At 42.2% G+C, this 13921-nt stretch overlaps 1 pseudogene; it reads right to left on the reverse strand.

Moving 5' to 3' along the window:
- The window catches only part of LOC135523033 (centrosomal protein of 162 kDa-like), a 31371-nt pseudogene extending 22277 nt beyond the window's left edge, over window positions 1-9094 (reverse strand).
- Window positions 9095-13921: the final 4827 nt, after the last annotated feature.

Here is a 13921-nt window from a genome sequence, read left to right on the forward strand (position 1 = left end):
CTACATGACGCAATTACAATCAACTTTCGGGTTAAACCTCTGGTTCAAATCACTTCCTTACAAAGCATTATTAGAACTAAATAACTACATTTTCAAACCAGACTGGCATAAAACCTAGTCTCACCCAATTTCTCAGCTCCTCAATGACCTCATCTTCGAAGTGCTCATTCTCGCTGTAGTGGTTGGAGGCTGCAGCAGGCACAGACAGAATGACAGATTCACTGATGAGCTACAATCATACAGATGAGGTATGTTTAAGTACTTGGCTAACAGAGTGCCACTGTAAATGACAACAGACATGGGTTCAAATAGGATTTGTTTCCTTTTAAATACCTTAATGGCAATTGATTGAGCTTTCCGTTGGTTCAGTTGCAACAGGCATCGTCAACTATTACGCAAACCACTCCCAACTTCAAAGTATTTGAAAGAAAACAAAACCTATTGAACCAAGCAGGGTCTGGAGTAGTGTGAGCATAGACATCCTATTAAATGATATTAGAATTCCTAATTCTATAATTGCACCATCTGTCCTACCTGGGGAGAGTCTGTCAGACTCCATAGCTTTCTCCCCCTCTCTCTGATCGACCACCACCACAGCCGCCTCTGCTTTCCTGGTGAAACAGCAGAACAAGTGTCATTCACAGATCACACACTGGGAGTGACAGTAATGACCTTACCCAGCCACTGTCTGCAACACTAAGAGTTTCCTTAGGACAACCCCAGCAGTGGCTTCAAAAGGCAGCTACAACTAGGCCTGGGGTGACTCGGAGTGTCATGCTCTGGAATGAAGATGCCCCTAGTTACAGATCTAGGATCAGCTTGTCTTCACAAAATCCTAACCTTAACCACTCGAAAGTGGAAACGCAAAACCGATCTGAGTCCATTGTGTAGAGACAACATCCCCCTGAGCTCTGCAGAGTGTCATAGATACCTGAGGGTGGTAGCTGTGGTGGAGGCGCTGGTGGAATCCAGATCTTTGTTGAGTCTGGAGTAGTCTATGGTGGAGGACACACCTCCCTCCAGGTGGGCAAAGAAGCGGGCCTTCTCCTCTTCCTCCTCCAGGCTGTCCATGCCCAGACCAAGACCCACTGTAGCGTTCTGACCTGGTCCGGACGCCATTACAGAGTCTGGGTAGACACAATCACAGACAGACATGTTTCAACCATTGCTATTTTCAAAGAGTTTAAAGTAAAATAGTTTAAATCTGGCACATACAGCTGCTTTCATGTCACTACCCTGATGTCAGGTTAGCAATGGATTGAGCTAGATCTGGTGACATCATATAGAGTATCTATCCATCTCACCAGAGCAGACACCCTCAGGCTCCAGACTGTCTCTGCTGAAGATGACAGGCTCTGCCCCCTCCTCCCCCTCCTCCTCCTCCTCTGAACCCCCCTCGACTCCCTGATGCTGCAGCTCCTCTGCCCCCTCCTAGATGGGCTGGAATCTTCTCAGAGACTTACGGAACATCTTCTCAGATCTCAGCAATCCTGGAGAAAAAAATACTGGACCGTTCAATTCAGGTAATTACAGGAAACAGAAATTGCTCTTGCTTCAGGCTACTTCTTGAATCGAAAGAGGACCTGTGGTTGTTGTATAGGCCTCACTGTGGTCAGACAGCTCAGCACAGGACTTGATGTAATAAGATTTTTTTTTAAAGAGCTAAAAAGGAGTCCATCCATGCGGACACCAAGCTGTCAATATTCCAGACCGTGTTTGAAACCCCACTATGGTAATGAAGCTCATTAGCTCTGTGTTTTATCATTCACAAGAGATTGACTTCCTGGGGTATACAGGCCTGCAGAGACCCTCAAAGGCCATGCAGTCCATTTAAGAGGGGAACAGCACACACAGAAGAGAGAAGACAGAGCAGTAGAGCTAACATTGATCTCAGCTCCACTACCACTTGCTGTCAGTCTACTGGAGGAAGGGTACTGCAGAAAAGCTCCATATCCTCCTAAATATTCAAATGGTCTTTGCAATATGAATAGCTGTCAAGATAAAAAGGTAGAACATTTTTTTACCTAAGTTAGTCTCACCATGGAAAACAGGCCTAACTTTTCCATTTCAGCACTGAATGATCATTGTGATATTTACAGAATGGAAAATAAGCACTGGTCACAGTAAAAACAAAACAAGATCTATCAGCCTCGCCAGAGTTGGACTAGTAAAAGCAGTTGGGAGTCATTTTACCAGTGAAAATGTTTTGCCCAAATAAAGTGCTAAAACTAAGGGCAAGATAGTTTGCTAGAAGCACAGAATCACAGCTCGCATTGACACACTGAACTGTCTGGCGGTGAAAGAACATGACCTGATTTAGCACAAGTAACCATAACAACTGCCCTTGAGGTCCAGAAAGTGATTTATTTTTTACAATGCTATGCTTTTATGGTCACGGCTTATTTACACCACTCCATTAGCAGAGGAAAACAAACGAAATATGAAATGACAAGGAGACAAAGACAGTTAACAGTATGTTTTAAATCCTGGTTTCACTAAAAGCATAGTTCATCATGGATCCAGTCATAAGAACCTTGATTTCCACCTTTGTAATGTGGATACAGGTCTGGGAAGTGTGGCAAGACGAGACTACAGTCAAGGCCAAACGTTTTGAGAATGAAAATTAATATTGGTGTCACAAAGTTTGCTGCTTCAGTGTCTATATATATTTTTGTCAGATGTTACTAGGGAATACTGAAATATAATTACAAGCATTTCATAAGTGTCAAAGGCTTTTATTGACAATTACATGAAGTTGATGCAAAGAGTCAATATTTGCAGTGTTGACCCTTCTTCGAGCCCACTCCCTTGACTGAGAAGCAACCCCACACATGAATGGTCTCAGGATGCTTTACTGTTTGACATGACACAGGCTTTTTTCCGGATGCCCCAAACAATCGGAAAGGGGATTCATCAGAGAAAATGACTTTGCCCCCGTCCTCAGCAATCCAATCTCTGTACCTTTTACAGAATATCAGTCTGTCCCTGATGTTTTTCCTGGAGAGAAGTGGCTTCTTTGTTGCCCTTCTTGACACCGGGCCATCCTCCAAAAGTCTTTGCCTCCCTGTGCATGCAGATGTACTCACACCTGCCTGCTGCCATTCCTGAGCAAGCTCTGTACTGGTGGGGCCCCGATCCCGCAGCTGAATCAACTTTAGGAGACAGTCCTGGCGTTTGCTGGACTTTCTTGGGTGCCCTGAAGCCTTCTTCAAAACAATTGAACAGCTCTCCTTGAAGTTCTTCATGACCTGATAAATGGTTGTTTTAGGTGCAATCTTACTGGCAGCAATATCCTTGCCTGTGAAACCCTTTTTGTGCAAAACAATGATGACGGCACGTGTTTCCTTGCAGGTAACCATGATTGACAGAGGAAGAACTATGATTCCAAGCAACACCCTCATTTTGAAGCTTCCATTCTGTTATTCAAACTCAATCAGCATGACAGAGTGATCTCCAGCCTTGTCCTCGTCAACACTCACACCTGTGTTAACGAGAGAATTGCTGACATGATGTCAGCTGGTCCTTTTGTGGCAGGGCTGAAATGCAGTGGAAATATTTTTGGTGGATTCAGTTCATTTGCATGGCAAAGAGGGACTTTGCAATTAATTTTAATTCAGCTGATCACTCTTCATAACCTTATGGAGTATATGCAAATTGCCATCATAAAAACTGAGGCAGCAGACTTTGTGAAAATATATATTTGTGTCATTCTCAAAACGTTTGACTACGACTGTACAGTCTTTCTAGTCTATCAGGTTTGGTTCTGTCTGTAGCTACTATCATTATGCCATACTAGTCTAACTACTAGTCTACCATGGTTTGGGGTATTTGTCCCTAGTCAAGCTACTACAACTTTACCATCTTCAAGACCCTGTGAGTCACTATCACTAATGTGACTGTCCATTGGTGTATCACAGACAGAGGCACTCCCCTCAGGACTCCTCTCTCCTGATGCATTATGGTTGCTCTCATTCATGGAAGGGGTAACTGCCTGGAAGAGTGGGAGGAGGCTGTTATTTTCCAGCCCCGCAGCAATGTGAGAAGAAGCATCTTGATTGGTTCCATGGAACTTGTCCAGCTGACTGAGCCTATCCAGAGCTTTGCTGTGAGGTTCGGGGGCCTAGTGGGGGCTTCCACTGTGACAGCTAACCAATGAGCAGCATGAAGTAGGAAGAAAAGAGGGTAGATAAAGATGAGAAAGGAATCATGTTCTGTACACACAAATAAAAGGATCTCAGGGAAAGGGACACCCTCAAAGAGTACATGCATGGTTAGGTGGGCAAAAGCAGAGAACTACTAAATGTGAGCTAGAAATATTTAAGAGTTAGCTTGGAGGAAGAGAAGATCTAAGGCAAAAAACAACAACACAAATATAGCAAAGGAGAGGGCAGAGGGCAGGACGAAAACTAATGAGAGAAAGTGAAGGTTGGCAGCATGTCACTGTACTTACGCCAATGATGGGGAGACAATGTGCCATTGGGTGGCCCTAAGGAACTAGGGGTTACAGTAGTGGTTCCTATACCCTGAGGGGTGCTTTTCATTGGGCTGCTCTCACTCTCATCCTCCTGAGTTTTCACCACAGCCTGCTGCTGGGGCTTTTTGGGTTTAGTGAACCTGCGTTTGGCAGCCTCTGCTGGGGACAGGTGGAAGGAAAGAGGAGATGGAAGAGAAAGGAGAGAAGAAGGTGGGGGCAGCTAGAGAACAAGACTGATATACAAATGCGTCATGAAGAGCCGACTGATGTAAACCATTCAAAGATGAACTCACGAAAGGAGTCAAACCATAATTATCAGGGGAGAAGCAGCAGGGAACAGGTTATGACGGGCATGTTATGATGGTGAAATGAAATGCAACAGATGTTCCAGGAATTACAGAGCAGATGAGAAATAAGCACAGAGTCACAGTGTCCCTCTAAAGATATTATAACCTGACAGCATGTCATGAAACACACAAGCACAAATACACATACACGGAGAATGAACCAGAATGACAAGCGCGCACACACACACACACACAAACAGAGAGAGAATCCTAACTAAACTGAAGCACATCAACCTACACATCCCTGGCTTTGCTTACCTCTGCCAGGTGTCTCTTCGCTGTCATCCCCCTGCCACCACGGCGCAGGGACAGCTGATGTCTTCTTTGGTGGTGGTTTCTGAGAGGCTCTGTCCTGAACACTGAAGCGCTTAGCACTGCCACCCAAATCCACCGAGACATCTGAGACAGACTAAATACTATTCAATGGTGATTAGGTTAAAGTATCCATCTAGCCAATTGGTTGAGTGAATAAATAGTAGTATGGACACAGATGAGGATGGTTATCAGTATATTTGGTGTGGATATAAGGAAGGGCAGAGTAATTAGTGAGTAACTTCAGCTATAGCTATGAACACCCAGAATTGCAGACATAGTGCTACTATCATAGGGTGACCAGACGTCCCCGTTTTCGGGGGACAGTCCCCGTTTTTGGTGGCCTGTCCCCGGCTGGAGCTGTCCCCATTTTAAAAGTGCGTTAAAAACAGACCGCAAAGTGAAATATTTTGTTGACGTCTCAATCGCGTTGTGCTTGTTTAGGCCAACAGAAGGGGCCGCTCGCTATAGCAGCTTAATTCACTCTTCTTCTACTAACTACTTGCTCACAATAGTTTTAGAGAAAACTGCTGTGGAAAACTCGTCCAGAAGCTAGCAAGTGTCAAGTGAAACCACAACATCACCACAAACGTCTTTTCAAGCCAGGTAAATTACAATCGTTTGAGATACTAGCTAGTGATGGTATAATGTTGCAATTTATTATATAGATAGATGATCTGCTCTATAAGGTTTGAAATAGGTTATGTTAGCTAACGTTAGCTATATAGACTAAGTTAGCCAGCTACTGTTATGGTTGCTAAGTTAAAAAAATGTTCACATGTAAACATGCAGTGGACGGGCTATTTTGAAAATATGATTATATTAAATGAATGCACAATTTATTCAGAGAATATTTTTGTAGATTACAATTGTAATGGTTTGGCATGCTAATAAGTAGTGTGAAAATATATTTAGAAATGTTCATGGATAGCATTAGCAGTGGAGAGGAGGAAGACTGGTTAGGAAGAAGAGTGAAGGAGACAGAGGAGGAAAGGTAAAGATATGGTTACAGAGCCTGACAATTTATTATAACAAACAATGTTTTTGAGATAAAATACAAACATGAGGCAAGCAATGGGAATCTGTTAAAATACTTTGGTTATCTAATAGTATGCTATTTATTAATACAGATTGTAGAGGAAGGAGAAGGAAACATGAAGGGAGTAAAAAGAGTGAAGCAAGGAGAGTGTAGAAGAGTGAGGTGGAAAGGTGAAGAGAAGGAAAGGAAGACGAGTGAAGAAAAGAGGAGGAGAAAGATTGGTGGAGAATAAAAAGTTAAGAGAGTAATTTAGAGTGGCACAAGGAGAGTGAAGAAGAGCAGACAGAGGAGATACAATGACTCTTTCCAAGAAATGGAAATGCACTTTTTTATGATAAACATGATGAGAGAATTTCCATTTCATACGCTCAGGTCAAGACGATAGAATGGTTCACTGCATTCTCTCTTTCAATTGGCAGCCAGTGAAGAACGGCAGTGGTGGAACATCAGCAGACGAAAAAGCATAAGCAAGGAGCATGGACAGCCAGCGAACATTGCTGTGTCCTAAAATGTTATGGTAGTCCTGGCCAACAAACTCACAAAAGCTCTTCAGTCTTTCTACTCTGATGGTGAAAATATTCTAATATCTTTGTGAATAGGTACTCAACATCAAGGGGAATCATATCCGAAGCTGTTCTGGCCGTGTTATGAATGATGTGGGCAGGACAACCTAAGCCAATCACCTCCTGCTGCAGAGCATTTTTAACTTTGGTATGGCCATTGATCCTCCCCAGCCTATTCAGTTCTCCAAAGTTGGTATTTGTGTTGTTGGCAGAAAATGCCACGACTTTGTTTTGCAGGTTACATTTTTGGATGACCACCAGGACCTCAGCTTCAATCTCCTCTGCTGTTTCTCCTTTCAATTCAACAAAATCATGCAGTTTTGTTTCCACAGATGTGTTGCCACCATATATCTTATAACAATATCTGACTATTATTGGCAGCAGCATTACATGTCCATGATTGGACACATCAATGGACAGGGACACAAATTCAACCTGGTCTAGGTCCTGTGTTACCAAAGTAGTTGCCCATGCTGCTAACATGTTACTCACTATGGCTTCACATTTTGTCCTAGCACATGTAAACTTCGGCTCATAAAGCTTTCGTGTCAGTTGTGCTGTGCAGTCCATAGATGTGTAACTATGATTGTGTTGCATAGTGTGGTATGCAAAGACACCCTTCTGCACAGCTAAACCCTATTCTTCTTGGGAAGGCTCTACATTCTTGAAGAATGTGGTGCCAGAGGGCAAACCAGCACGGCCAATCAGAGAGGCTTTATGCTTTTTCGTCTGCTGATGTTCTACCACTGCTGTTCTTCTCCGGCTGCCAATTGAAAGAGAGGAATTACAAAGGGTGCAGTGAACCATTCTATCGTCTTGACCTGAGCGTATAAATGGAAATTCTCTCATCGTGTTGTCATTAAAATGGCATTTCCGTTTCTTGGAAAGAACCATTGTACCTCCTCGGTCTGCTCTTCTTCACTCTCCTTGTGTCACTCTTCTTACTCTTAACTTTTTCTTCTCATCCAATCTTTCTCCACTCGTCTTCCTGCTCTTTCTTCCTTTCCTTCTCTTTACCTTTCCACCTCACTCTTACACACTCTCCTCACTTCACTCTTTTTACTCCCTTCATTTTTCCTTCTCCAATCTTTAATAATAAATAGTACACTATTAGATCAAATACTTTGGTTAACAGATTCCCATTGCTTGCCTCATTTTTGTTTTTTTGTCCCCAAAAATTGTTTGCAATAATAAATTGGCAGGCTCTGTAATCATATCTTTACCTTTCCTCCTGTCTCCTTCACTCTTCTTCCTATCCAGTATTTCTCCACTCTCTTAACAGAAAACATTATGCTAATGTTATCCATGAAAATGTCAAAATATATTTTCACACTACTTATAATGCCAAACTATTAAAATTGTAATCTACAAATAAATGTTATCATAAATAATTGTGCATTCATTTAATATAGTCATATTTTCAAAATAGCCCGTCCACTGCATGTTTACATGTGAACGTTTATTTAACCTAGCTACCATGACAGTAGCTGGCTAACCTAGCTAGATAACTTAGTCAACATAGCTAATGTTAGCTAGCATAACCTATTTAAAACCTTATAAAGCAGAGCATCTATCTATGTAATAGATTGTGACATTATAACATCATTAGCTAATATCTCAAACGAGTGTAACTTTCTTTGTTTGTGGTGATGTTATGGATTCACTTGACACTTGCTAGCTTCTGGCCGAGTTTTCCACAGCAGTTCTCTCTAAAACTATCGCGAGCAAGTAGTTAGTAGAAGAAGAGTGAATGAAGCTGATATATCGAGCAGCCCTCTCTGTTGGCCTACACAAGCACAACACGAATGAGACGTCAACCGGTAGGCTCTGCTACCCGGTCTTGCCACGTATAATATTATTTCACTTTGCAGTCTGTTTTTAACATACAGTTAAAAACGGGGACAGCTCCAGCCGGGGACAGGCCACCAAAAACGGGGACGTCTGGTCACCCTAAGCTAACAAGCGTTTTGTGGTCATAGCTCCATAAAGTTCCCGCGACACACAAACGGGTGAGACCTCTAAGCCCATTGGTTGGCTATTCAGAGACACGATAACGGAACCAATCACCGGATAAAGGACCAATCACCGTTATCCTTCTGCTTCTGATTGCTCGAGTATCTATTTCCCTTTTAAAATCCATCCATTCTTAATTATTTCACGTATCAGAAAAGTTATTATTATTTAGCGTGAGAAGGGCATGTCATATTTCCTGTCTATGTCAATCTCTGAGTGTTTTCCTCCTGGATAGATGAGCAACACATTCAAACACAGACATTGAAGTTTCAGCCAATAAAGTATTAAAAACCCTGAATTGATGATTCTATGTATTGAGAAGCTTTTAAGCCAACCGGTCGGCCATATTGGCGCTCCCTCCATCGCAGGAAACCCTCCTCCACAGGAATGAATGGAATTATAGAGTATTTCAATGAAATGTGTCAAGGACAAAATTAAATGTATTTAAGTATTTTTTTAGTGTAGTTGGGACAGTAACATTAACTTGAAACTCCCCATCCCGGATCCGGGATCGTGACTAAAGCCTCAGGCTCATTAGCATAACGCAACGTTAACGATTTCTGAAAATCGCAAATAAAATTAAAATAATGCGTTTGCTCTCAAGCTTAGCCTTTTCTTAACAACACTGTCATCTCAGATTTTCAAAATATGCTTTTGAACCATAGAAATTGACTAATTTGTGTAAGAGTATGCAAAGCTAGCATAGCATTTTGTGTAGCATGTAGCACGCAACATTTTCACAAAAGCCAGATAACCAAATAAATAAAATCATTAACTTTGAAGAGCTTCGGATGTTTTCAATGAGGAGACTCTCAGTTACATAGCAAATGTGCAGTTTTTCAAAAAAATATTATTTGTGTAGGACAAATCACTCCGTTTTGTTCACGTTTGGCTATGAAAAAACCCTGTATACAGTTATAGCCTGAAGCTCATTAGCATAATGTAACGTTTACGATTTCTGAAAATCGCAAATAAAATGAAAATAATGCATCTGCTCTCAAGCTTAGCCTTTTCTTAACAACACTGTCATCTCAGATTTTCAAAATATGCTTTTGAACCATAGAAATGGACTAATTTGTGTAAGAGTATGCAAAGCTAGCAATGCATTTTGAATAACATGTAGCACGCAACATTTTCACAAAAACCAGATAACCAAATAAATAAAATCATTTACCTTTGAAGAGCTTCTGATGTTTTCAATGAGGAGACTCTCAGTTACACACCAAATGCGCAGTGTTTCCTGAAAGCGTCTGTGTGTAGGAGAAATCGTTCCGTTTTCTACATTGCGCCTGGCTACTGAAACGAACCGAAAATGCAGTCACCTACAACGTAAAACTTTTTCCGGATTAACTACATAATATCGACCGAAACATGGCAAAAGTTGTTTGGAATCAGTCCTCAAGGTGTTTTTTCACATATCTCTTCATTGACATGCAGTTCGTGGAAGCTTGCTTTACTCTCTGTATTGTTTGGAAAAATACTGGCAGGTGACTTTTGCGCACCAATTTCGGCGCAGGACACCGGGCGGACACGTGGTAAATGTGGTCTCTTATGGTCAATCTTCCAATGATCTGCCTACAAATACGTCACAATGCTGCAGACACCTTGGGGAAACGACAGAAAGGGCAGACTCATTCCTCTTGCGTTCACAGCCATATAAGGAGATCATGACAAACAGAGCCTCAAAAATCCTTGTCATTTCCTGGATGCCATCTCATCTTGGTTTTGCCTGAAGCTCACGTTAAAGGGCACGCACAGAGAAGATCTTTGTATTTCTGGACACGTCAGAGTGTTTTCTTTCGAACAGTAGCAATTATATGCATAGTCGAGCATCTTTTTGTGACAAAATATCTTGTTTAAAACGGGAACGTTTTTCATCCAAAAATGAAATTGCGCCCCTAGAGTTCAAAGAGGTTAGGAAAATGTGTGTGTATATATATAACAATTTCAGGTGACTACCTCATGAAGCTGGTTGAGAGAATGCAAGAGTGTGCAAAGCTGTCATCAAGGCGAAGGGTGGCTACTTTGAAGAATCTCAAATATAAAATATATTTGATTTGTTTTTGGTTACTACATGATTCCATATGTGTTATTTCATAGTTTTGATGTCTTCACTATTATTCTACATAATAGAAAAACCCTTGAATGAGTAGGTTTATCCAAACGTTTGACTGGTACTGTATATATTTTATAATCTGTATTTTCTTTATTTGAAGCTTATATATTATAATGTAAAGGTACGCTTAAGGTGTCTATAATAGAATACACATGAAAAGTATGACTGTAGACATGAATACATGCATTTCTATAGCTTCCCAAGTAATACAATCCAATACTTTATTTATTTATTTAACCTTTATTCTACCAGGGAAAGCCCATTGAGACCCAGGGTCTCTTTTTCAAGGGAGACCTGGCCAAGAAGGCAGCAACCATCAATGCATGACAGAATTAAAACATACAAAAATACAATTCCACAACATTATCCAACCGGAAAAACAAGCATTTACACTCCTCAGAGTGTCCCATCAGTATTTTGAATTCATTCAATGGCACTAACATATCTAGATGAAGCATGGATTGTAGGTTATTCCATGCGTCTGGTGCACAAGAAGAGAAGAAAGTCTTGCCAAATACTGTGAATGTCCTGGTAGCAACCACCTAGCAGACCGGGTATGGTAACTGCTGTGGTGAAGGAGACCAGACTACAGAGGTAAAGAGAGAGTTTGCCCGAAAGGGTTTTGTAGATGAACACGTGCAAATGTACCTTTCTGCGCATATAAAGTGAGGTCCAACCTACCATTTGGTACAATGTGCAATGGTGGGTGAGTGACTTGGTATTTGTAATAAGGCACAAGGATGCATGATGAACAGAATCCAGTCTCTGTAAGACTGAGGAGGCTGCATGTATATACAACAAGTCACCATAATCAATTACAGAGAGAAAAGTGGCCTGAACAAGCTTCTTTCTAGCCATATGCGGGAAGCAAGATTTATTACGAAAATAAAAACCCAATTTCAATTTAAGCTTTGTCACAAGATTATCCACTTGAACTTTGAAGGACAACTTGTCATCCAACTCAAGTTGAAAATGTGAGCCACAGGTATAGTAATAATACCAGCTAGTACCTTTAAGAGGTAGGGGTCCAGGTTGTCTGGACCTGCAGACCTTTTATTGTCTATTGCCTTTAGTGCTTTATAGACCTCAGCATAAGAAACAGGATCAAAGTTAAAATGGTTCACGAGGGCCTATATCATAGTTGACTGTAACAGAGCTTACATTAGAGGCCTGGGCCCAACCATTATCCAAGGCTGAACCAGTAGATATGAAGTGCTTGGGCTAGGCGTGCCGCTAGCGCCCCACCTTGACAACATCCGTTGAAATTGCAGAGCGCAAAATTCAAAATTCATAATATTAAACATTCAAATCAAATCATCAAATCAAATCAAATCAAATTTTATTTGTCACATACACATGGTTAGCAGATGTTAATGCGAGTGTAGCGAAATGCTTGTGCTTCTAGTTCCGACAATGCAGTAATAACCAACAAGTAATCTAACTAACAATTCCAAAACTACTGTCTTATACACACAAGTGTAGGGGGATAAAGAATGTGTACATAAAGATATATGAATGAGTGATGGTACAGAGCGGCATAGGCAAGATACAGTAGATGGTATCGAGTACAGTATATACATATGAGATGAGTATGTAAACAAAGTGGCATAGTTAAAGTGGCTAGTGATACATGTATTACATAAAGATGCAGTAGATGATATAGAGTACAGTATATACGTATACATATGAGATGAATGATGTAGGGTATGTAAACATTATATTAGGTAGCATTGTTTAAAGTGGCTAGTGATATATTTTACATCATTTCCCATCAATTCCCATTATTAAAGTGGCTGGAGTTGAGTCAGTGTGTTGGCAGCAGCCACTCAATGTTAGTGGTGGCTGTTTAACAGTCTGATGGCCTTGAGATAGAAGCTGTTTTTCAGTCTCTCGGTCCCAGCTTTGATGCACCTGTACTGACATCGTCTTCTGGATGATAGCGGGGTGAACAGGCAGTGGCTCGGGTGGTTGTTGTCCTTGATGATCTTTATGGCCTTCCTGTAACATCGGGTGGTGTAGGTGTTCTGGAGGGCAGGTAGTTTGCCCCCGGTGATGCGTTGTGCAGACCTCACTACCCTCTGGAGAGCCTTACGGTTGTGGGCGGAGCAGTTGCCATACCAGGCGGTGATACAGACCGCCAGGATGCTCTCGATTGTGCATCTGTAGAAGTTTGTGAGTGCTTTTAGTGACAAGCCAAATTTCTTCAGCCTCCTGAGGTTGAAGAGGCGCTGCTGCACCTTCTTCACGATGCTGTCTGTGTGGGTGGACTAATTCAGTTTGTCTGTAATGTGTATGCCGAGGAACTTAAAACTTACTACCCTCTCCACTACTGTTCCATCGATGTGGATAGGGGGGTGTTCCCTCTGCTGTTTCCTGAAGTCCACAATCATCTCCTTAGTTTTTTTGATGTTGAGTGTGAGGTTATTTTCCTGACACCACACTCCGAGGGCCCTCACCTCCTCCCTGTAGGCCGTCTCGTCATTGTTGGTAATCAAGCCTACCACTGTTGTGTCGTCCGCAAACTTGATGATTGAGTTGGAGGCGTGCGTGGCCATGCAGTCGTGGGTGAACAGGGAGTACAGGAGAGGGCTCAGAACGCACCCTTGTGGGGCCCCAGTGTTGAGGATCAGCGGGGTGGAGATGTTGTTGCCTACCCTCACCACCTGGGGGCGGCCCGTCAGGAGGTCCAGTACCCAGTTGCACAGGGCGGGGTCGAGGCCTAGGGTCTCGAGCTTGATGACGAGCTTGGAGGGTACTATGGTGTTAAATCCCGAGCTGTAGTTGATGAACAGCAATCTCACATAGGTATTCCTCTTGTCCAGATGGGTTAGGGCAGTGTGCAGTGTGGTTGAGATTGCATCGTCTGTGGACCTATTTGGGTGGTAAGCAAATTGGAGTGGGTCTAGGGTGTCAGGTAGGGTAGAGGTGATATGGTCCTTGACTAGTCTCTCAAAGCCCTTCATGATGACGGAAGTTATTGCTACGGGGTGGTAGTCGTTTAGCTCAGTTACCTTAGCTTTCTTGGGAACAGGAACAATGGTGGCCCTCTTGAAGCAT

Source organism: Oncorhynchus masou, chromosome 30 (assembly GCF_036934945.1).
Source record: "Oncorhynchus masou masou isolate Uvic2021 chromosome 30, UVic_Omas_1.1, whole genome shotgun sequence".
NCBI classification, from domain to species: domain Eukaryota; kingdom Metazoa; phylum Chordata; class Actinopteri; order Salmoniformes; family Salmonidae; genus Oncorhynchus; species Oncorhynchus masou.